This window comes from Peromyscus leucopus, chromosome 7, assembly GCF_004664715.2.
Source record: "Peromyscus leucopus breed LL Stock chromosome 7, UCI_PerLeu_2.1, whole genome shotgun sequence".
Classification (NCBI taxonomy): domain Eukaryota; kingdom Metazoa; phylum Chordata; class Mammalia; order Rodentia; family Cricetidae; genus Peromyscus; species Peromyscus leucopus.
The window spans coordinates 3,989,977-4,002,179 of record NC_051069.1 but is presented as its reverse complement, the minus strand read 5'-3'; positions in this window follow the sequence as shown (position 1 = coordinate 4,002,179).

Below are 12,203 nucleotides of genomic sequence, written 5' to 3'. Positions count from 1 at the left end.
GTCAACCAAAACTAGAGTTGCTCCTCCAGGGAGCCCCTGTGAGGTCAGCGTCATCTACCTACACCCTATTTCGGGAGCCCCTCTCGAAGCGTCTCTTGGCTGTGTCTCTGCTTCCCCACACATGGCCTGGGTTTCCCTCCCAAATGATCAATTCCTTAGACTTGTCTCGGCAGCCTGTATTAAACCAACCGGTTTTAGATGGCCTCCTGCTTTAAATATGCTATTTATAGTTGCTAATTCATGTTTTCGCGATGCTTCATGTCTCAGCTGGTCTTTGTATCACCCTAAGAAGGGAATAATGAAATACATGGCATTTATATGGGTGGCTGTGCTGTTCGTCATTTTTCATCTAGGGGATGCTTATTGGAGGAGGCATGTAAAATTGCAGAGGGTATTTTTTTTCTCTCTTAAAGATAAGCCCCCAGCGTATTGAATATTCATCTGTTTTAGAGAAACACTGTTCCAGTTTTTGCGCCCCTACCCCCATTTTTTCATGGAAATATATTCAGATGTCTACAATACGTATTGTTCTCATAAAATGCGCCTCACTGAAACTGGTCCCCTGAGCAAAACTTGAAATCTTCATCAACAGCTGTTGCAATATATGGTAAGCTGCACGCCCTTCAGCCTTCCGGGTCACATCTGAGCAATGCCACCTGAGTGAGCTTGGGGCTTTGATCCCTGGGAGGCTGTGTCGTGCAGCTGTAGGTGAACAGTTGATGTTTGGAGGTCCAACCCCTCCAACCCCATTTGCACGCGCGCGCGTGCGTGCGTGCGTGCGTGCGTGCGTGCGTGCGTGCGTGCGTGCCTGCCTGCCTACCTGCCTGCATGCCTGCCTGTCTGTGTCTGCAGGTACATGTACACGTGACCACCAGAGGACCGCCATGGCTCTTGTTCCTCAGACGCTGCCCACCTTGCTTTTTGAAACAAGCCTTTCAATTACCTGGAACTCACAATTTAGTGAGCCCAAGGGGTCCGCCTGTCTCTACCTCCCCAGAGCTGGGAGTACAAGTGTGTGCCACCGGACCAGGATCTTTTTGTTTCGCGTGCGCGTAGGCCCTGACTCAGATCCTCCTCCTTGCCAGGCAAGCGCGTTTCCACCTGAGCCGTTCTTCCCTGCCCGGCTCTCTCTTTTAAAGGACTTCTTTCTCTCGAGCGCCTCTTAGCCAACGGTGCTATTCTGGGTTTTGTATTTCTTGGCTTGGCTGAGTTGAAGAGGCCAGGGAAACAGAAGCCTCTCTTCTAAAGATACAACCAGGAAAGCCTGGGTCCCTTTCTGGAGGGACAGCAGAGGCGAAGACACGGGTCCTCGGGAGAAGGTGGCCCCATCTCCTTCTGAGTGGGACTGATCAGGTGGTGCTAGCAGCTGGGAGGAGCAAAGGGTGAACAGAGTAGATGGGGTGGGGGAGCCTTTCGGACACAGGACCAGTTCATCTATTCCCTGGGGTTTACCCCAAACAACAGTGGCATCAGCACCAACATGTGCTTGATTTCTACCCCGAAGGAGTCAATGGCTGAGAGTGGGGCTGGCCTGGGCCGGTTGTGATGCTCAGAATGAATACAAGCCAATATGTCACCAGGTTCTGGTCCCTCAAAAGGGAAGGGGGTGCTTTTGAGCTGGATAAGAAAGACCTTGTCCGGTCACCAGCAGAGAGACCTATGTATAGCATGTGAATCAGCTCTTATGGTTGTTACCTGATTAGTACTGTCCAGCAGAGGGCATGTCACCACTAAGAGGGCTGCAAAAATGAATAAATGCAGATGGTAACTTGTTTTTATGCTCTGGAGAGATAAGAACACTCGCTGCTTTGCTCGGGACCTGAGTCCAGTTCTCAGCACTCACATCGGATATCTCACAATTGCCTGTCATTCCAACTCCAGGGAATCCGACACCCTCTTCTGGCCTCTGCAGGTACCTATGCATGTGGAACACGTGTAGACGCATAAAACAAAAATAAAATAAAATTGTACAAAGATTTTAAAATGAAAGTGTAAGTAAATATGAGTTCATAAGAGGATATTTTTTGTGTCCCATGCAGCCTGAAGAATACCGCTCTTCTCTTCCCTTAAAATTTGAACCAAATGACTATATTTTGCCTAAGGAAACTGCCTACTTTTCTTACTACCAGTAATGCTGGTACTAGTATTTTGATGTAATAATGAGTGATAGTTTTGGAGCCAGGCCAGTGTGCCCAGGACCACATGTATATTCTGCATGGTAGGCAACACAATGACCACCAAAGATGTCCACATTCCAAACCTCAGGACCTTGGATGATGTGACCTTGGAAAAGTCCTTTACAAATGTGATTCAAGAGGGACCTGGCCATGGGGTAGGACCCTGGATTATCTGGGTGAGCACAGTGTCATTGCAGAGGCTGGAGACTGAGGGTGAGATCAGAGGATTTGAAGACAAAAGCAGAGACTGTATGCAAGTACACAAATGCACATGCACCCACTCATGTGCAAAAACATGCACTTACACACGGATGCGTGTATACACACACACACCACATGCATGAAAAGTAGAAAAAGAAAACAACTGGTCTCTGTCAGAAGACAGGAGTAAGGCAGGGCATGCCCATGGCCAGTGCCACCAGGCCCTTGCATGGGATCTGTCAGCACAGGTTCTGGCCACAGAATCTTGAAACAAGTGAGTGTTTGGCTCTTTGGTATACCACACAGGGCCATGCTTACCATGTCTAGTGCACAAGGCCTTCCTAATGTGTCCATTTGACAGATGAGAGAAGGGGATCAGAAGGACAGAGTATGTCCCCTTGCATCACAAGCTGCAGTCCCCTGTGCAGTAGGGACTCAGACTGGGGTCCACTTTTAGAGCCCACCCTGAGAACTGTCACTTAGAACACTCCTCGCCAGGAGTAGATGTCTCAAATCGATGTCCCAAGTCTTACGGCTTCCCTTTGGCCCATCTCTCCACTTTTACCGGATTGGAAAAGTCAGCAGAGAGGTTCATGTTGGGACATGGCCCAAGGAAGTCAGAAGTTGATGATGAGTCACGTGAGCTTTCCTTTTCTATGTTAGGTACCATTAATGTATGCTGTTCCCTTCTTTCTGAGGCTCTTTGTAAAGAAGGCTGTTGCTGTGGGTGCTGGTGAAGGAGGCTAGGAAGTGGTTTCAGCAGCCAGTACACCTCTAGCAGTGGATGGAGGAGCCAAAACGAGGAATGCTCTTCTCACCAAAGGGGCAGGGGTTAAAACCCACCTCCAATATTAAAGGAGAACCAGGGAGGCTACAGGGGACTTGGAGGGCTGACGAAAGCCCCCGTGTGGTCCGGCTAGTGTTCCTTTCTCCTGGGTGGAAAGGACAAGGAACTGGCCGGGGACTCAGGGAAAACTGTTTATCTTCTCTGGAGCAAGGCTTCACCTCTGTCTGAAATGTGCAATTTGGAGCCTGGAAAGGGGGCAGCTGAGACACAGAGGTACCATGGCGGGGTGGGAGGGGGTGCCATAGGGGAGGATGCTGGGCCTAGGGGCATCTTCAGAACCCTGAAGAGACACACTCCCGACTGGATGTTTTTGAACATCAAAGTCAAGCTAGGTCCCCGAAAGAAACTCGGACTTCCTTTGAAGCCGTGTCCAGGTTGTAAGAGTGAAAAGATGGAAATGGTCCTGGCTATGGATAAGGGAGGCCCAAGGTGGGTTGGGTTCAGCTCCATCGGTGTCCATGGCTGTGAAAGTCTGCCTCCTGGTGGGACAGGGGCAGCTGGAAGGTGGTATCTAAGGCCATCTTATTCCTTGGCTGCAATACCTTCATACCTTCCTCTCTAAGGTGAGATTCGCATTAGAGTCGTAGGTGGAGCCACGGGGCGGCACAAAGAGCATTGGGGTGGAGGTGGGAGAGACATCAGGGAGGGCAGCTGGGTGTAGAGCATGTGCCTAGCACACAGGAAGCCTTGACTTTCCTCTCCAGTACCACCAGTGGAATCATGACAGCAGTAGCATAATAAGAGGAACCACACAGATCAGATTGAAGGGAATGGGTAAATTAGGGAAAAGTCACTTCAAGAGGAGAGGCCAAGCTAGACGCACGATCTCATGTGTTATCTCTAGCTTGTCAGAGACCGAGAGATAACTGCTATGTACTTTTGTAGATGGTGACTCAGAGACACTTGCCCAAACATAACTAGTACCTTCCACATCCAGGATTGAGACTCAGTGTTTTGATTTCAAACCCAGCCTCCAATCACCCTCCTCCCTACTGAGCCGCCTCTTGGGGTAATAGTCATCTGCCCCGAGTGATAGTTAATGAATTGGAAAGATGTCCAGGAGCCTACAGCTAGATGGGTAGGGCAGGCTGCGAGGTCATTTATTTACTCCAGAAACTCGAAGTGATATGCACACCGGAGCACTGAAGTTCCAGTTACTGTACCGTTCTTTTCGGTAATCTGCATTTTACATGGTTTCTACCAGAAACAGCACCCCATGGATTCATGACTACTAATTTTAACTCGAGGCTTTGCAGACTCCTTTGGTGGAGCTTTGTCGGAACAGCTGTTGCCGGCTCTGGCAGAGGTGGAAGGTGAACATCAGGGGACAGCCGGAAGTGTCTGTGGAGCAAGTGTGTAACGGACAGAAGCCGGGGCTGTTCGGACTGGCTTTGTCTGTGAAGCGTGGCTTGTGGGGCAGCTGTCAAAAGGGTGTGTGTGTGTGTGTGCATCTAGTTAGGCTGCTGCCTCCTTCAAGGACGCTGAGTGCCAGATTTAAAACTCAGTGCTACAAAGTCAAGCCAATCACTATTTCAGGACAAATGGGAGAGGACCTTGGAAGGCCCCCACCCCCACCCCCAGCTGAGAGCTCAGGGAAGTTGATGGCTGCTGGGCAGGGAGAGTCAGTTTTCTTCATGGGTATGGGCCTCTTGTAGGCTGCCCACCCCTCCAGTGATGTCTGTATACCCATGCACATATGGGCAACACTAATTGGACTCAGTAGGTTATAAAGGGAGAGAGAGAGAGAGAGAGAGAGAGAGAGAGAGAGAGAGAGAGAGAGAGAGAGAGAATATGAAGTTTGGGAAGGGGTGTGGGGAAGGGAAGGGTTTGGAGGTAAGTTGGAAGGAAGGAATGGGGTGGATATAATCAAAATACATCATATAGGTATGAAATTCTCCAAGATAGATAAATGAAATAAAAATCTTGGTGCTGACTTATAAAGGCCATAACCTAGAGATGGTAGTGGAGATACTGTGTGGAAAATAGCTCCATAAATAAAGGAAGAAATTAAATGAGGATTGTGTTTAAGTTTTTTTTTTTTTTTTTTTCAACACAGAAAGTGTGGAGAAGGCTCCCTGACCTCAGCTTGATTGGCCCTAGGTTGTGACACGCTATCGCCACCTGGTGGTCACATGGCCAAATTGTAGGTCTAAACTTTTAGACTCTAAAGGGTTTAGGCAGAGCCCAGGCTATACAAAAACTTCATCAGAGGGGAAAAAAAAATCCTAGTCAAGTTGTCTGCATCCCCTGAGAGTTCTAAAAGTCTATAAATATCTGCATAAGAACTGAATATTTCATATTTATCTGGATGTCTTAGTGATGTAGGCATTGCTGCTTTGAGGAACTCAAAAATCATTCAAATATAGCAGATAGGAAAAAAAAAATGATCTCCAGGAATACACAGATCTCTGAGTCCAGCTGGAAGTTGAGAAGACTCGACAGCTTTGAGACTTGTAATGAAGGGATAAAAAGACTTTTTAAAAGAATCCCTGGCAGGTTGATGTCTAACAGACTTAACTGCTAAGGAGCAAGTGAGCAATGATTCTTACCAAAGTTCTCTTCTGAGCTGCTTCTGCAGCCTGACTCATTGTCATTACAAGGACTGCATCTGGAACAGAGCTGTGGCTGATTCTGTGACTGACTGTTGTCACTGCGTCCAATCGGACACGATTGACAACTGTGGCTTCTTTGGCTCTCTCTCTCTCTCTCTCTCTCTCTCTCTCTCTCTCTCTCTCTCTCTCTCTCTCTCTTTCTCTCGTAAATCCAGGGAGGGGTAGTCTTAAGAAGAGGGGAGCGTGCTGGGTGTGAGCCACATGTGTTGGTGAGCAGGCTGTAGGGACAAAGACAGAAGCATTCACGCAGGCCGAACAGGGGATAGACAGGATGCTTTAGTGTGGTGGAGAGAGCACTGTGCTAGGAGTCTCAAGGTCAGGGCCTGCCTCTGGCTTCACCTCTCCTGTGACTTTGGGAATGGTGACCTCTCTAAGGTCGTTCATTCCTTTTCTGTACAGCTTGGATTTACATGTATTCTCCTGTGATATCATGATGCTTAAATTTGCACATGAGCGCGGGGGTGCAGGAGGAGGCATCAGATTCCCCGAGTTACAGACATGTGAGGGCCCTCTAACATGGGTGCTGGGAACTGAACTCAGGTCTTCTGCAAGAGCCGTGTGCTTTTCGCCTGTGAGCCATTTCTCTGGCCCCAGGACATTCCGTTTCTTTAGAAACGTCCCAATGGTGCATAAGGTTGACTTCTTATTTTCTTTCCTCCTCTCTCTCCCTTCTATTCCCCTTCTTCCTTTCCTTTCCCCTCTCATCTCCTCTTCTCCTTCTCTCCTCCCCCTCTTCCTCCCATTCCTTTTCCTGTTCCATCTCTTTCTGTTCATAATCCTGGACTCTTCTTCCCACCAGCACCAGAAAGGCCAACGTGGTGGTGAATTATCCTATTATTCCAGGGGATTTGCTGGTGCCCATATGCGTAATAGGTATTCAATGGAAACTGGTCCATCTAACGTGTTGCATGCATGTCCTGTCAGGACCGAGGGTATCTGTTTGTCAAGGTCCTCAGGAGCCTCTTAAGCACACAGTTTTCAAAGAGCTTCCATTTTAAAAATAGAAAAGGCCTCTGCCTTTCTGTTTGCTGTTGCTCTTCTCCATGTTCTGAGCATCCTCCCGTTGGGCAGGTCTTATGTTCTTACGTCATTCCCAATCAGAGGCACTCGGAGCTTGAATCTGAAGGCAGCCCAGCATATACAAAGTGTGGTTTTAGATCCCACCCTCGGGGTGAAGGAAGGTTCTGCTGCTCAAGTCTATATGACCTTGCAGAAGTTACTTAAATCTTTGGCCTTTATATTTTTTAATCTGTGAATTAAAAAACAAACAACCCCCCCCAAAAAAAACCCACTATAAACTACAAAGCATCATTGTGGGATTCAATGAGATCTCTACAAATGCCTCATTAACCTTCCGAGTTTAATGCAAATATTAACTAACTTCAGTGTTTGAGCTGAGCTTGTGTGACAGAGAATGAGCTGAGCATTTTTAACTTCCAGGTTTAACATGAGATGATGTACCCCCGCTTTCTGCTTGCTAAGCCCCACTTCCCCTCATTGTCCTATGTTTCCTTTTCCATCCACAGAACCCCCAGGGTCCTCCCAGGTGAGATCGCACACCTCTGGTCTGTTTTGTGTGTTGGAGTTTGAAGTGGTATTTATTTGGGATAAATGTTCAGAACCACTCCTGTAACATCAGTCTGCAGTAAAGACATTGGATCAAAGGAGCAACCTGAAAAAGGACCACACTGTGTTGAGTGAGGCCTGGCCACTCTAAAGCCATAGAAATGCTCCCGAGGCAGAGGGGACTGGGATACATGCAGCCCCTTTGACTTGTGGAGAAGATGAGGCTGTTATTGTGGAAGAAATCACCCCAACAGATGATGGTGAGAGCTGCACCCTCAGTCAGATTTTTCAATCGGTGGCATTTTCCTGAGAGCCGGGGAAGGCTGACTCGTGCCACTCAGCACCTGGCATGGTACTGACATGGGACGCTACTCCCTCGGCAGAAGCGGCAGGAAGGTGGAAGGAATGAACCGATTATTTTGACAACACACCAGTATCATATGGCACAATGACAGCCGGTTATTCTTTGGAGCTTGGGAGGAGGGCATAGAGAGGAGCAGGATGCTCAGAGGTTGTCAAGGAATTTGGAGGATGGGTAGGGGGTTTCGATGCAGGGTGACAGGCAAGACTGCCCATCTGTCTTCATAGGGATCCTCTGCTGTTCATAAGAAACCCAGTTTTCTTTGTTTTAGTTGACACGGAAGAATTGTGAATATTCTTGAGCATTGCATGTTCCTATGTGTGTAAGCAGTAAACAAGGCATGCTTTGGTGTTGATTGGCACATGGGATGTGGGGAAGAGGGCTTCCTGGAAAGGGTTCTGTAATTACTCAGCCCAACTGTAGATTTCTGCTATATCTCCGTATTGCTCTTAATTTTCTAAACAGCATTCTTTATGCATCTAGGTTTCCTTAGCTTTTAATGGGGGCCCTCCATTGAATCTGCAGACCTGGGACAGGAGGAAGTATTCCTTTAGGCTTTACTGATTCAGAATATGTGAGAACTATGTCTGAGATGGAGCCAGGAAATGTAGCTTTCCCTGCTCTGGAGGGGAAGGCTTGGCAGAGCCGGTCTGTACAGACTTACAGGGCCTACATAAGGAGAATGGAAGCTTGCAGAGAGTTAGTAGAGTTCTGCGGGGTAACCTAGTTAGAATCCTCTTGCCTTTTCACCGAGCAGGACCTCCTTAGGTCAGGTGTGTTGTTTAGCATTGTGTAAATCTTGACTGAAATAGTGACAGCTGATTATTTTGGAAAAACCATCTTGTCTTGCCTTTCAATTCTGCTACTTCTCCACCCCCAACCTCCTCAGTTGGTCTGATGTCTAGCATGGTGCCCCCATCTGAATGGTACCCATATCCCAGCCTGTCACTCAGGGTCTGAGGATGCAGGAAGAAAATGGATGCCAACAGTGCCTCTGAAGTTCAAAGGAAACCTCATCATCAGTGTGGTTGTTATTTTGCTCTTTGCTCTTTTGGGGGGCCCTGTCACCCAGCTCCCAAATAGTCACACTGAGGCTTATTCTGTTTTATGAATGCTCTGTCTTAGCTTGGCTTGTTTCTACCCAGCTTTTCTTAAACTCTCCTGTCTATCTTTTGCCTCTGGGCTTTTACCTTTCTCTGTTTCTGTGTATTGTTTCTTTACTTCTTACTATGTGGCTTGCTGGTTGTGTAGCTGGGTGGCTGGCCCCTGATGTCCTCCTCTCCTCCTCCTTTTCTCATTCCTCGATCTTCTTCCCAGATTTCTCAACCTATTTATTCTCTCTGCCTGCCAGCCAGCCATGCCTGTCCTCTCCCCTGCCTTGCTATTGGCTGTTCAGATCTTTATTAGACCAATCAGGTGTTCTAGACAGGCAAAGTAACACAGCTTCAGAGAGTTAAACAAATGCAACATAAAAGAATGCAACACATCTTTGCATCATTAAACAAATGTTCCACAGCCTAAACAAACGTAACACATCTTTAACTAATATTCTACACCATTTCTCCACACGTTTTTGTTGTGAGAAAGGTCATGAAGCTTACCTGGGCTGGCCTGCGGACCTCTGTGGATGAACTCTCCAGTGGTCAAGTCTTCCAGCTTTGGGAGTTTTGTGCTTTTTAGTTACATAGGTATTTAACCTGCCTCAGAGCTGACTGAGCCTGGGCACTGATTAGTTTGAATCATGCCCCTCTACCACTTACATGTTTCACTACCCTGGGCAAGTTGTTTCATCTCAGCTGAGCCTCAGTTTCTCCATGTGACTCATGGAAATTAAAGCCCCTTGGAAAGAAGGAAATGACAGGTGAAATACTCCACATGATTCGGGGGTGTAAGCCCCCAGAGAGTATTAGCTGTGACTGTCAGTAAGATGTAGTATGGCTCTGAGACAGGGCAGTGACAGCCAACTCTCCTGTGATGAACCGTGTAAACAGCCTCTGACCCAGCCAGAGAAAACCAGCAGTCCTGATTCCCCCACCCAGATTTGTAGCTTTTATGCTACCTGCCTGCTCTGTTCTGCATACATCTGGCCTCTTCCCTCAGCACCCCGCACCCACCCTCCCCTGCCTCAGAGAATAGAAAGTACACACCTGGAATTGTTTTGATTTGAAGATTAGGTTCATGTCCATGGGTTATTGGTTAGTACTATTTCCTTGCCTTGCCTAAGTTTATGCCTTCTGGAACCTTCTAAGGTCCCCTCATGGAGGGATTTCTGGCCTTCGGTATGCTGGATTGCCTCTGAGTAGACATAGGTAGATTCCCTGTGCTATCCCAATTCACAGATCTAGATGTCGTATACCCTGACCAAGTGGCACCTACTGGAAAACTGAAACTCCTGGTTTCTTTTACCCGTTTGATTCCTGTATCACCTTCCATGGCTCTGTATACTGCTACTAAAGCACAGGAGACACAGACATGTACACGCAGAGAGATAGAAAAATAGACCTGTAGTTAAATGAAAATAGCAAAGGTAGAATGTCGGTACAGTCTAGGGGCATGGATGGAATTACGGTGACGATGCGGAATGGGGGTTTCCACTGTTACTTGCGGCATCGACCCTGAAGCATTTATCCATCGTCTGATCACCCAGTGTACACGGGTCCCTGTGTCTGATGAGTTATTCTGCCGAGCGTAGAGTGTGGCACAGGGAGGGGAAAACTTTATTAAAGGAAACATATCCATTCTGCATTCTGCCAGATTCCCCCGTGACAGAGACTTTGTTTCCGGTTTTGTCTTGGACATGGGTAAGTAGCGGGGAGCAGGCACGAGGAAGCCCCGTTACAAACATCCTAAGGAGCTTGGGGATAAGAGGCCTTGGAGTGTGTCTGGACACATCCCTTGAGGTTTCAGCTCTCTCACTAACTAACCTTGAGACCACAAAAACCTCAGGGCCCTTTTCACCACAAAAGGAGGCAGCTGGTATAGCGAGCCGGACTAGGATCCGATTAATTCATAAACATTGTTAACTGAAGCAGCAGCCGGGCAGGGGCCTGGGGAGACAGCCCTGTGACGGCTCTTTGAGTCAAGTGCTTGCTGTGCAAGCAGGGGAACCCGGGTTCGGGTCCTCGTCACCCACGTAAAAAGCCAGATGTGGCAGTGTGCGCCTGTGGCCCCAGTGCTAGAGACAGGCGTATCCTCAGGACTCATTGGGCGGCCAGTCTGGTCGACCAGTGAGCACCTGCATCTGTGAGAGACCCTGTCTCAAACATGAAGGAGAAGAGTGCAGGGCTGAGCAGAAGGTCCTTGCCTAAATCGGCTCTGTTTCCTTAGCCCACTCGGAATTCTCCACCTTCCCCTTGACAGCTCTCCAGGAGCACAGACTGAGCCTCTCTCTCAGCACCATGGATATCATCACCTGTCAGGGTCGGCCCCTCCTCCACGTTTCTGAAGTTCTGCACAGTTATAACAGAGCGAGTACTAGGCACCTACCACGGTTTTAGCTCTGGCCCTTTATCCACTGTCTCTCCATACGTCCTATCTATAGAATGCTGTTTTCCAAGGGAGGGTTGCAATTAGAAATAGCAAGAAGAGGAATTTATTTACTGAATATTAAAGATCAATAATCTGACATTGCGTTATGAAGTGCGGTTCAATGTTAAAGCAACAGTACCGTGAGAAGTGTGTAAAGGCATGTGGGCGTGTAAACTACAAGAGTCATCTTTCATCTCTCAGTGTGTTACATCTATCACCCGAGGCTAAGCAGTCAACAAGCTAGGCTCGATGAGGAAGACACAGCTTTGTCAGAGGGGGTCACTGTAGGCAGGCTCGCATAGCTTTTGAATTACTGTCTGTTGTTTGAGCTAACTTTTGACAGTTCCTGGGTTAGTAGTCTCTGTCTGTGACATAATGGTTACTGTGGGGGTATTGATGGGCTTACACATCATCTTTTATTCTTAGCCTTTTGGTGTGAACGTGCCAGCGTTCCCATTTTATAGATATGGCAACTGAGGTCACACAGTTGGTGACCAGAGAAGAGACTAGCATGGATCATCTTCTACTTTAGAGGCCATTCCTCTAAAGTAGAGGCTGTATTATATTCTCAGAATTGGGTAGTAATTGTGTGTGTGTGTGTGTGTGTGTGTGTGTATGTGTGTGTTCATGTGTGTAACATAAGTGTAGAGGCCAGATACCGGCATCAGGTGTTTTTCTTCTGTCGATCTCCACCTTATTTTATGAGACAGGGTCTCCCACTGGACCCAGGACTCACCGATTTGTCTAGGCTGGCTAGCCTCGAGCTCCAGGGATGTTCTTGTCCTCATCTCCCCAGCATTGGATGTAAGACATCACATCCAGGTCTTATGTGGTGCTGGGGACTTGAACTTGGGTCCTCATTCTTGCATGGGAAACATTTTATCAAGACAGCCATCTCCCCAGCCCCATTA